Source organism: Tenrec ecaudatus, chromosome 15 (genome assembly GCF_050624435.1).
Source record: "Tenrec ecaudatus isolate mTenEca1 chromosome 15, mTenEca1.hap1, whole genome shotgun sequence".
NCBI classification, from domain to species: domain Eukaryota; kingdom Metazoa; phylum Chordata; class Mammalia; order Afrosoricida; family Tenrecidae; genus Tenrec; species Tenrec ecaudatus.
Window position 1 is genome coordinate 108,317,869 of NC_134544.1, and position 12,498 is coordinate 108,330,366.

At 41.1% G+C, this 12,498-nt stretch overlaps 1 non-coding gene across 1 annotated transcript; it reads left to right on the forward strand.

Moving 5' to 3' along the window:
- The first annotated feature begins 11,247 nt into the window (after positions 1-11,247).
- LOC142428445 (small nucleolar RNA SNORA48) lies at positions 11,248-11,391 on the forward strand. Its single transcript, XR_012780345.1, has one exon. It is a non-coding gene; the product is annotated as a small nucleolar RNA SNORA48 (small nucleolar RNA).
- Positions 11,392-12,498: the final 1,107 nt, after the last annotated feature.

The following is a 12,498-nucleotide window of genomic DNA, read 5'->3' on the forward strand; positions in this document are numbered from 1 at the left end:
TATACATTCGTTGCACTCATCATTCTCAAAATTCACCTTCCACTTGGGTTCCTGGAATCAGCTCGGTTTCCTTTTATTTTCCCCCTCCCCCTCCCTTCCTGCTCCCCCCTTCCCACTGCTCCCTTAATAGTTTATAAATAATTATTTTATCTTATCTTACACTGCCCGGCGTCTCCCCTCACCCACCTTCCCATTGCCCATCTCCCAGACAGGAGGTTACACATAGATCCCCGATATTGGTTCTCCCTTTCTACACCTCCTTCCCTCCCGGTGTCGCTACTCCCACTGCTGGTGTTGAGGGGTTCGTCCCTCTTAGATTCCCTGTGTTTCCAGATCCCTACTGCACCGCTGTACATCCTCTGGTCTAACCAGGTCCGCAAGGTAGAATTGGGGTCATGATAATTGGGAGGGGAGGAAGCGTTCAAGAACCAGAGGAAGGTTTTGAGTTTCATTGTTGCTACACTGAACCCTGATTGACACATCTCCTCCCCACTAACCCTCTGCAAGGGATGTCCAGCTGTCCACAGATGGGCATTGGGTCCCCATCACGCACTCCCCCTCATTCACGGTGATGTGATTCCCCTGCCTTTGTTGTTTGAGACCTGGTCTCCTCTGCCCTTCATGATCACCCATGTTGGTGTGCTGCTTCCGTGTGGGCTTGGTTGCTTCTGGGCTAGATGGCCGCTTGTTTGCTTTCAAGCCTTTAAGTCCCCAGACGCTATATCTCTCAGTATTGGCTGTACTTCTTTCAAAACAGATTGGTTAATTCTTCTGGCAGTCTGTGGCACTCTCAATAAACTAAAGACTTACAAATCTCTTCAATACATAGCTTTACATATATATGTATTTGAATATGCATTTTATATTATATGCCTATCTAATATAGTATTTATCAATAATAATTGCTTATTTGCCCTTCTATGGGAACTTATTTCTCATTTACCCTTAGATGACATCTCAGGAGAGACGGCTTTCGACTCCTGTACAGGATGATCACAACATCAGCTGGTGTAAGACATGAAAAAAAAAGAGAATAATTGATAATTTATCAAGGGAACATGGGGAAGGAAGATGGGAGACAGAAGGGGGCGGGGGGTTGAGGAGCTGATGCCAGGGGCTTAAGTAGAAAGAAAATGCTTTGGAAAAGATGATGAGAACAAATGTACAGATGTGTTTGACAAAATGGATATATGTACGGATGCTGTTGTTGAGCCAACCCTGACACAGACATCCTAAGGGACCGTGCAGAACTGTCCTATAGTATTTCTGAGGCTGTAATCTTAAGGAAAACCAACACCTGGTGGGTTCAAAGTGCTGATCTTACGGTTAACAGCCAAAGTCGTAACCACTGCGCTTCAAGGCTCCTCTGCAACGATTCCTCAAACCAGACCCAGTGCCATCCTGTCAATTTGCAGTCATTCCACTCTGCCCTGGAGGGGCTCCCAGCATTGCAAGCCACAGAAAAGGCAAGATTGTGTTATACCTCCACCTGGTGGTAATCAGTCATATTAGACATCAAAATGAAAACGCTTAGTGGAAATTGCTTTTTAAAATGGCCTTGCCCTCAAATTCCTGATCTCCCTTCAAGAAACTTTTGACCTGACTATACTTCACAATCGCCGATGGCCCCCACCCCCCCACACATTAACAGCCTGAATAATTACTTGTTGATAGCGTCTTATCTATGTCTTTTCTAATGATCTATGGGCTAAAACTTATGCATTACTCAGACTACAATGCAAATATATAATGTGTTAAGTAACACCTCTTTTCCATAAAGTTTTGTTCTTATTTCTCCACCTTCAACAGGGATATTTCCCTTTGTGAAATGCTTCCGACTTGGTCTGAAGGAGCTCTGTGGGGCAGAGTTCAACACTGGATTGGTAACAGAGATGCTGCTTTGAACCCACCTCGCTGTCATGGAAAAAGACCCAGTGATTTGCTTCTGTAAAAATTACAGTGTAGGAAAAGCCACGTGGCAGTTCTACTCTGTGACATAGAGTCACAAGGTGGACTCTTCTGGATGGCACACAAGAGCGGCCCCTGAACTGCCAAATTGTTAAGTATCTGAAATTGTAATCGTCTCAAAATCCCTGATCTTCATCAGGGATTCATGAACGGGTAGCCAATGATATAACTTAAAAAAAATCAAACTCTGAGGTCTTTAAGTATACACACCTGAAACCACTGCTGACAAATCATTTCTGGTACATAGTATTCCTATAGGGTGAAGTAGAAATGCTCTATACATTTTCTGAGGCTGAACATTTTTATGGAAGCAGATGGCCCATGGAGCGGTTGGTAGGTTTGAACCAGCAACGTTTCAGTTAGAGGCCCATTTCTTAACTCCTTGCACCACCAACTTGCTGCTATGGAATCCACTCAGCCATTCTACTAGAGTTTCTGAGACTAAATCTCCATGGGAGCACACAGCTTCATCTTTGTCCTACAAAGTGACCTTGAGGCTTGAAGCCCAATGCCTAACCACTAGTGCCGCTAGACAGCAAACAACAATGCGAAACAACTCTTTGCTGCCGAGTTCCTTCTAACTCATAGTGACCCCATAAGACAGGATCGAACTGGCCCTGTCCGTTTCGAAGACTTTACTTTCTACTCTCTACGGAAGTAGAAAGCCCGTCTTTCTCCCAAGGAGCAGCTGGTGGTTTTGAAGAGCTGCCCTCCCTCGTAGTTAGCACCCCTACTTGTCACCACGACTGCAGCAGGGCCCGTGTACAACTCTATGCAGAGCAAGCCATCCTGATCCTCCACCCTGAGCCTTATTATTGACCCCTCGTCGTATAGGAAATGGAGATCACACGAGGGGCAGGAATCAGCTGGCAGAGAACTCCTAAAGGTGGGTGGTTATCTATCTGCGATACCCATGGAGCAATATATTACATTTAAAATATAGGATGAATGCTGTTATCTTGAGAGAGATATCAGAGATTTTGAGATTTGAGATGCAGGCCATTAAAGATACCCGAGAAGGTATCTTTACACCAGGTTTTTACCTAGTATAAAAACTCCTGTGAACGAGTATGTATTAGAAGATGTGCTGTTGCCTATTTGGACCTTGAAAGTGATCCCTTATTTATACTGAAAGTCTACAAAAGGCAGAAAGATGGAAACGTGATTAGAAGCTCCCATGTACTCTCCCAGCATCCAACCCAGTGAACCATGGAGAAAAATAAGTATAGATCTCAGAATTTCTGACAGTAACTGTGGTGGTCCAGAGTCAGAGAAAATACAGAGTTGGATAGAAGAGAAGTAGAAATGGTGCAAAAGTTCGGGGTACCTGACCACTACTGCCAGGAATACTCATTTGGGACCATCTAAGTAGCAAACACAGAAAGGAAGTCAACCCGAGAAAGCCATGGCCAGTTTTATAAAGGCTGAACAAATCGACATGGGAGTTCCCAGCTGTGCGTGTAGAAAGGGCTGAAGGGAGACTTTGGTGCTGCAACAGGCTTCTCTTGATCTTGCTGAGCCTGGAGATAGATGGTCACTAGGTGAGGGCAGCAAGGCTTGGGAATACATCAAGCAGACACAGAGGGAAATAGCCCACAGTGACATACCATGGGTCCACCCAGGCAGGAGCATCCGTGAAAGATAGAGAAAGCCTCACCTTTAGGAACGTCTGGCTCCACAGCTCATGTCTGCATCTGGGAGTAGCTTATCTCACCCCTTTCCACGCATGATGGTTGAATGCCCGAGAATTCCTGAATTGCCACGGAGGAAAAAAAGCAAACAAATAGCTAGAAAGTTAGTATTGCCTGCTGGTGACTCTCAGAAAAATATTCCAAATTTGCTGCTGCTGGAGTGCTTCTGACTGACGCCTAGTCCGGCTCTCTCAGACTGAGTGCAGCTGCCCCCTGCAGCTGCCAGGACGGTGAACAGGTGCAACGGTGGTTGCTAGCTACAGTTTTGTCTTGCACGGTGACCGCTGGTTGCAGGCCATGGGACAGCAGGGCATTCAATCAGAAAATTCTACTACAGAAAATAATGTCAACAACAACAACAAACAATGATTGCAAAATGGCCCAGTTTCAACCACAACAATGAAAGATAGTAAAGCACACAAAATCATAAAAAAAAGACTGGTCAAAAGCAAAGCAGAAAGTAGAGGAAGTCCCTCCCCCCCCCTTTATGGAGGCCAGAAAAGTGCAAATAATTGATCATTTTCAAAGTCTTGTGCTGAGTATGCTTTTGGGAAAGAGGGGAAAATCTTGAGAAAATAAAAATGGAGCTCAAGGAAAAAGTGAAGGAATGGAATGAGAGACTCAACAAAAGCTACAAAAAGCAAAACAAAGAGAATTATTGGGTGTGAAGAACAACAGATCTGAATTTGTAAAAGACAAATACACAGGCAGCAATAGAGTTGAATAGGCTAACAGGAGAACTCATGAACCAGAAAGGTAAAGTAACGAAACTTAAGAAATGTTCAGAGAAAAAAGACACAAGAACAACAAAACCGTGAACAGACCCAAAAGGAAATCTAGATTTAATGAAGAAATGTAACATTTAAAATTAGTGGAATCTCAGAGCAACATGACAATAATAAAGGCATGGAAACCATTTTGTGAAGCAACCAAAAGAATTTCCCAGATTGGCACAGAGAAGCAAGCCAACCAATAGAGGAAGCAACATGAGACCCAATTAAAAGAGGCACAAGAAGAACACCACCGGCCGGATCTGATAAAGCTCTGGAAAACCAAAGGCAGGGAGAGCATCCTGAAGGCAGCAGGGAAAACAGCAACATAACATAACAAGGAGCTTTCTTGAGAATGAACGTGGGTTTCTCTTAGAGAGTTGTAGAGGTCAGATGACAATGGAATGACATATATAAAATACTGGAGGAAAACAGTTCCTAACAAAGAAAGTTTTACTCGGCAAATTCTCGATCAAAGTTGAGTGGGAAATCCAGGCATTCGCAAAGAGAAACTCTGAAAATTTGTCACCAACAGACTGGTATTGCTCAAAGGATTACTTTGGATGCAAAATTAAGAGTATTAAATAAATACTTCTATATACAGGAAACAAACAAAAATAAGAGTGAGAGATAGCTATTAAAAAACACAACATGGACAATCAGAAGGACTAAGTATGATGATATTTTCAGGTAATAAAATCAAAGTTAAATCCTACAAACTACACAGCACCAAGTTTGCAAGAAATAAGTACAAAGCAAACTTATTGAATATAGCTGGTGTATTGACATTAATGGAAACACACTAATAGAAATTGGGGAGGGAGGAGGGTATCATGACCATCATGATACGAAGACAGAAATCAACTACAGGGAAAAATAAATAAACCCATAGAAATGAAATAATCAACTACTGAAAAATTAGTGAGTATATAGGAGAACAAAAGTGAAATTAAAAATTGCCAGCATTTAGGGTTAGGGTTAGAAAAAGAAATAAATTGCCAGCATCTAATGAAAATGAGAACACCACATATCCAAACATTTGGGACACATCCAAAGCAGCGCTAAAAGGAAAATTTATAGTAATGGATGTCAATATTTTAAAAGTAGCAAGTTCCTAAACCATTCATGTAGTTTAACAACTTGAAAAAATAGTAAAGAACAACAAAACAAGGCAAAGACTACCTGAAAGAAAATACTAAGGGTGCGGGCAGAAATAAATGAAATAGAAAAACAATAGAAATGATGTTTCTTTGAAAGGGCCAGGAAAATAGACAGACCCCTGGCTAGAACCGCAAAAGGGTCAAATAGCCAAATTAAGAAAAGAAATTGATGGTGTTACAACTGATCCAACAGTGATAAAGACTATAATTGACTATTTTTTAAATTTTTATTTATTTATTTATAACAATTTATTGGGGCTCATACAATTCTTATCACAGTTCATACATATACATACATCAATTGTATAAAGCACTTCTGTACAGTCTTTGCCCTAATTATTTTTTTTCTCTTTTCTTTTTTTACATTTTATTAGGGACTCATACAACTCTGATCATCATCCATACATATACATACATCAATTGTATAAAGCACATCCATACATTCCCTGCCCCAATCATTCTCAAGGCATTTACTCTCCACTTAAGCCCCTCACATCAGGTCCTCTTTTTTTTCCCCCTCCCTGCCCTCTCCCCCCTCCCTCATGTGCCCTTGGTAATTTATACATCGTTATTTTGTCATATCTTGCCCTATCCGGAGTCTCCCCCCCCCCTTCTCTGCTGTCCCTCTCCCAGGGAGGAGGTCACATGTGGATCCTTGTAATCAGTTCCCCCTTTCCAACCCACTCACCCTCCACTCTCCCAGCATCGTCTGTCACACCCTTGGTCCTGAAGGTATCATCCACCCTGGATTCCCTGTGCCTCCAGACCTCATATGTACCAGTGTACAACCTCTGCCCTATCCAGCTATAATTGACTATTTTGGAACATTTTATTCCAGCAGATTAAAAGGTCTAAATGAAATGGAAAAAATCCTAGAAACACATTACTTACTTAAACGAACACAGAGATAGAAAAATTAAGAAGAGCTATAGGATATCATTACATTTTAAAAAATGCCAGCAACAAAAAAAGACCAGGGCCAGATGGGTGCATTCGGGAATTCTATCAAACATTTAGAAAGAAGTTCTTAAAAACAGAATTAGAATGAAAGCTAATATTCATTCTATTATGTCAGCATAATCCCTTACACCCAAACCAGGCAGGAGTGTTACACACACAAAAGAAAATTACAGACCCAATATTTGTGAGAAATCTAGATGTAAAAAAATTTTCAGCAAAATTCTAGCCAACAGACTTCAACATCGAAAAAGAGGCATACACTGTGATGAAGTGGGATTCACACCAACATTAGAAAATCAGTCAAAGCAATCCATCTCATCAATGAAACTAGGAAAAAAAACATATGAATAAATTACTAAGTGCTCCTGCATTGGAGAGAAAATATGAGTTCTCCCTGATGTGATCTATAGAGGCCTGCTGGCATGGATTTACTGCAGCGTTTGGTGGTGCAGGGCAAAAATGAAGACAGAGAGACATGGGAAATTGACACCAGCGAAGGGATGACACCTCTGTGCTGGGTGAATCCCAGAGGCTTGCCCTGTATGGTCTTTGTTTTCTCAGCTAGCTAAGGGACAGATTAGTAAGCACTAGTAGGCACTTTCTCAGAGTACACAAGGAATGAGGGAGCAGCCTAAGCACTAGGTTCGAATAACAAACTGCCTTCTTAGGAGACTCAAGGTTTTTGTCCTTGGGAAGGAGCAGAGCGCCCTCAACTGGTCCTGCTCCCAGAACTGCCTCCAAGCCATTTGTAGCCCAGACACCCAGACACCCCTTGTTTAGAGGGGCATCTGGTGTCCATAGAAACAATCCACCGCTCTCAGTCTCTGTTAACTCCTTCAGGGCCAACAATTTACAGATTGAATGTAATCCTGGTGCAAATCCTAACGACATTCTTCACTGAAATATAAAAGCTAAGACCAACTTTATATGGGAAAGAAAGACTGTAGGAAGCATCCGGCTGATCAAGGTGTTTACTAATGGGTGACTATTTAGTCCCCTGCGTCTCTGCAGACAAAAGCATTGCAAAATGACTGTTGTTTGTGACTTTGCTGCTAAAAGCATTGAGGGATAATTCAGTTATTTATGATCTCTTCCAGGCTCTCTTAAATCTTGCATATCCGTGTGATTGTCTTTGAACCTAGTGCTTTTATTATTCTAAGGTTAAGAAACTGTGACTAGTTAAGTAACATTTGCATAGGTAAGAGTTTAGGAATGTTCAAGTTCTTTGACGTTTGTTTTGTAACCAATTCCCCTGTGTAAGAAAAGTATATAAACCAAGCTTCAAATACACTTGGGACTTCAGTCCATGAGATTGGAGTCCTCCCGATCCCATGCTTTGTACATAGCTCTTTATTTCCTTTCATCTGCACACCTCAGTTCGAGCCCAGCTTAATGTGGGATAGCTGGTCTGATCCCCGCAGAAGAAGCCCTGAATAACTAAAGGCAAAAGTGAAGAAAAAGAAAAAAATGCAGGAGATCTCACACTGACCAATATCAAGATGCATTATATAGCCACTTCAATAAAAATGTAACATTCCTGAAAGACAATTTGAGAAGAAAACTATAGACTTCATCTTTTATAAAGGAACAGCAAACATTACAAGAAGTGCATGGGTAGAACACTACAAAATAAATAGGAACTTATAAAATTGTAAAGTTATGCCCATCAAAAAACTGCAACAACTCAACAGCCAAGAGACAAACAACCAATCAGAAAGTGAGTGGTGAACAGAATTTTTACCAAAGAGAACATCCAAGCAGCCAACACGCATGTGAAAAGAATGTCATAATCATTAGTCATTCAAGAGATGCAAATCTGAACTACAATAAGGTAGCATCTTACCCCAATGATTAAAAAAGAGAAAGCAAACACACAGCAATCGATAACAGCAAGTGTTGGTGAGTCCATGAGGAAATCAGAACATTTATCCACGGCTGGGGGCACTACCACCATTGTGGTATTTATATAATTGTCAATTTGAGAGGATTATGAGTGAAGGGGTGGAGTCTAGTCTGTCAATCAGATCAGAGTCAAAGAGGCTTCTGTGTGGGCATGGCCTTCTCCTGAGAATTCTGGGAAATCTGGTATTTTCTCCTTGGAGGTGAGAGACTCTGGCCCCACCCTGGGAGAAAGAGCAGCTGACAAGACACAGGGACCCACCCTGATGCAGCCCTAGGTGCTGGAAAAGCCCTGCAGAGACCCATGCCAGAACTGAGATGTTTCCAAAGCTACTGGATCCAAAGACTGTCTACCCACTGGCCTGTGATCTTCTACATTCAGTATCATTGCATGTGTTTTGTGAGTCTGAGGAGGACTTTATGGTTTGGTGTCGGACATATGGGCTAATATCGGACTTATGGACTTGATCTGGACTGGGCTGGGATGTTTTCTCAATGTTTAATTGTTCTTGTATATAAATCTCTTTCTTATACACGTATGTGTGTCCATGGATTTGTTTCTCTAATCTACCCAGACTCACACAACCACTGTGGAAAATGTATAATGTTTTCTCAAAGCCATTAGAAATAGAACTACTCTATGATCTAGCAAACTCCTTCCTTTGTATGCACCTAAGAGATTTACATATAATCACACAAACAGACATGGGATTATGCACAACTATTTTCATTATTGCTTTATTCACAATAACAAATCAAGGGAAGCAATCAAGTGTTCATCAATGGGCAAATGAAGAAGCAAAATTTGATGTATGCATATAATAAAACATTATAGAAAGTACATAAGTACAATTATGAATCTGCAAAACAGCACGGATGGATTTGAAGTGCACAATGCTAAGTGACATGAGTCAAGCACTAATATACAACATAATACTGTAAGAGTTTTCTTTTATGAGAAAGAACATAAGAATAAAGTAATACAGAGAGATATATGTTATCGGTGGCTACTAGGGTAGGGGTGATGAATGAGGAAAACACATTTCATACAAAAGAGACAAGCTATTTTTTCTTTTGATGGAAAAAGTGGTAGCAAATATAGATGCAGTGAGCACAGCAAGCCAACATGAAAAGGAGAGTTTAAATACATGTGAACGAGTGCAGACAAAATTGATATGCAGGAAGGTATATACAGAAGAATTTACAATTCATTTCTACCAAGTCAGTTTCAACTCATATTGACCCTACTTAGGTTTCCACGACTTTACATCTTCACAGGAGTAGCCAGATTCATTTTTTCCCCAAGAAGTGGCTGGTGGGTTTGAATCACTGACTTTGCAGTTAGAAGCCCAATACTGTCATCCCACAGTGCCATCAGAGCTCCTTAAAGTATCCATCGTACCAAGCCCACATACCATTGGGTTGATTCTATGTCATAGAGACCCAATATAGGGTTTCTGAGGCTGTGAAGCTTCACAGAAATATCAATAGGTAAGTGTAATGACAATGGATGGATGCATGTACATATAGTCATTGAAGATGCATGCACAGATACTCTTCAGACATAACCAAATGCCTTCCAAGGCTGGCTTTCTGGATTTGAAGGCATTGAATCATTATCTCGTGAGAAAATGTAGGCAATTGGCTTAAAATAGTTCACAGAAACCATAAATAGCATCCTACTGACATGAGTCTCACCTGGAGTCTTGAAAGCTTGAGTGCAGTCATCTAAGACACCACTATAGGTCTCTAATTCCCTGAACATTGAGAAGTAAACCACAGGGTCAAAAATGAAAATAAATCTCCCCAAGCCACAATTTTACCTAGCTTGACACTAGTAGAACTCGAACCCTACCACCGATGATACCAGTGGCTACCACCACTGACCAGTATGACCCAGGGCATAATCGTTGGTCCTGGATAGAATGTGTGTCAGACAGGGTTCTCTAGAGAAACAAAACCAGAATGCTAATAATTATATATATATTATTATTAGATGTTTAACATAAGAAACAAACAAGTAATTAAATCACAAAGCAGTACAAATGGCTCAGTGCAACTCACTCCCATGAGACACTTGTGAGACACTGGCAGTCCTTCAAGTCTTGAGGGATGCCGGGCAGTCCTCTGTAGAGAAATTCAGGTTATCCGGGCACAGGCAGCACACAGCAAGGCAGGACACCAACAGCCAGCTAGATTACATGGTCCAACAATCCCCAGCTCAAGAAGATGCAAATTCCAATGGTGTGGCAAAGCAGGTCTTGAAGGAACCTCAAATTACAGCGACACAGTCTATGGATTAGGTGTCCCACAGGTAGTGTAGCTTGCAAATTGAGGCACAGAATAAGCAGGGCAGCTGCACGCTGGTCCGGTAATCAAAGAGCAAGAGACAAAAAAGGCAAGGCTCGGCCGAGCCATTTATCTCTCCACCCTTCAATTAATCCCACATGTGTTTATCAGCTTAGTTATCAGCATGATAAGCTAAGTGCCTCAGAATGTGAGGAAAATATGGAGCAGAACTCAAATTCTTATTTAAAAGACCAGCCCGACAACCTGAGACAATAGAAAACAGAGTCTCCTGAGACTGTCACCCCGAAACACTCTTGAAACCTAGAACTGAGAATATCCTGAGATCACCTTTTAGTGATTTAGCTGAGAGGCACCCACAAAAGATCAGTGCCTTACTGAAAACCATCAGTGTAAGACAAAAATCCAGCAAAAGCAGAGATGAGACGAAAAGGAGACTGGGGGACTTGAGTCCTGGAAATGGAACAAACAGCACAGTTAAAGTGTTGACCCAACCCCTGGCTATAGGCAAAGAGACACCTGATTGGTGGTGGTGCTCTTATATCAATCAGGGGCAGAGCAGACTGGCAGCCCTTTGTTCATCCTAGCTTGATGCCTAGATCGTGGCCAGAGCTGTTTCATGCCTAGGGCACATTAAAAAAAAGTGTTGACCCATTGTGATCAATGTCTGTAATGTCACTGAGCAAGGTCTGGGGGACTTGGCAAATGGCAATCTCACATGCTGCTCACACTTTCACCAAAATTGAAAAAATAAAAAGAACTACAAAAATGCATCTCATAGCTTATATTGTCACATGTGTTTCAACATGTTTTTATTTGCAATGATGTTAGACTAAAAAGAAATCTCCTCAAAGACAAGACTATTATAAAATATGTACGTATAGACATGTATACGTTTTAAGCAAATATATGTAGTATAAGAAAATACATTTTAAACTAAGTTTAAATTTCCCTTTAATGTAAAATGAAGATGAGCGATGGAATAAAGATTGTGCACTGATGATTAAAACAATCAAGAGCCATCTATAGCCATTTGATCAAAAGTTTCCGTGTCAACAAAATATTGTGCTTCTGAGGGAATCCCCAGGCATGTCACTAGAGGGCAGACCAGCCTAGCTTTGTGAATTCAGGAAATGTGATGAAGCAATTTACAGATCAGACAGAAAAGAGTTTCATGTTTTTCAACTTCTGATACCTATTCCCTTAGACACCTCGTGATCACACACTGGTGTGCTTCTTTCATGTGGTTCTTGTTGCTTCCTTTCTAGATGGCCGCTTCTTTAATTTCAAATACTTTAATAGCTGGGCACCATCAGCTTTATTCACCCCATTGGCTTATGCACTCCTTTGGTCTTTAGCAGTCATGTCAGGACCGTGAGTATCATACATTTCCATATTACTAGAACAAGCCATTCTTGCTCTGAGGTATGATTTAAGTAGAGGCCTAAAGTTCATCTGCTTCCTTTTTGTATTTTCACTCACACACACACACCTATTTTATATGTTTACATATGTACATATTTATTTTATACTTATATATAATTTTTCTTACATGTACTTTCCTCTCTTTTTTCCTTCTTCCCCACTATCATGTTTACTGATCATTCACCTCTCAGTAATTCCTTTCAAATACCTTTCAACTGATCAAACAAGAAATCAAATTGATGCAGAGCATGGACAAGGTGGAGACTCAAGACCTACCTGTAAGATAATTAGACAATCTGTCACAGAAGGGCCATAAGG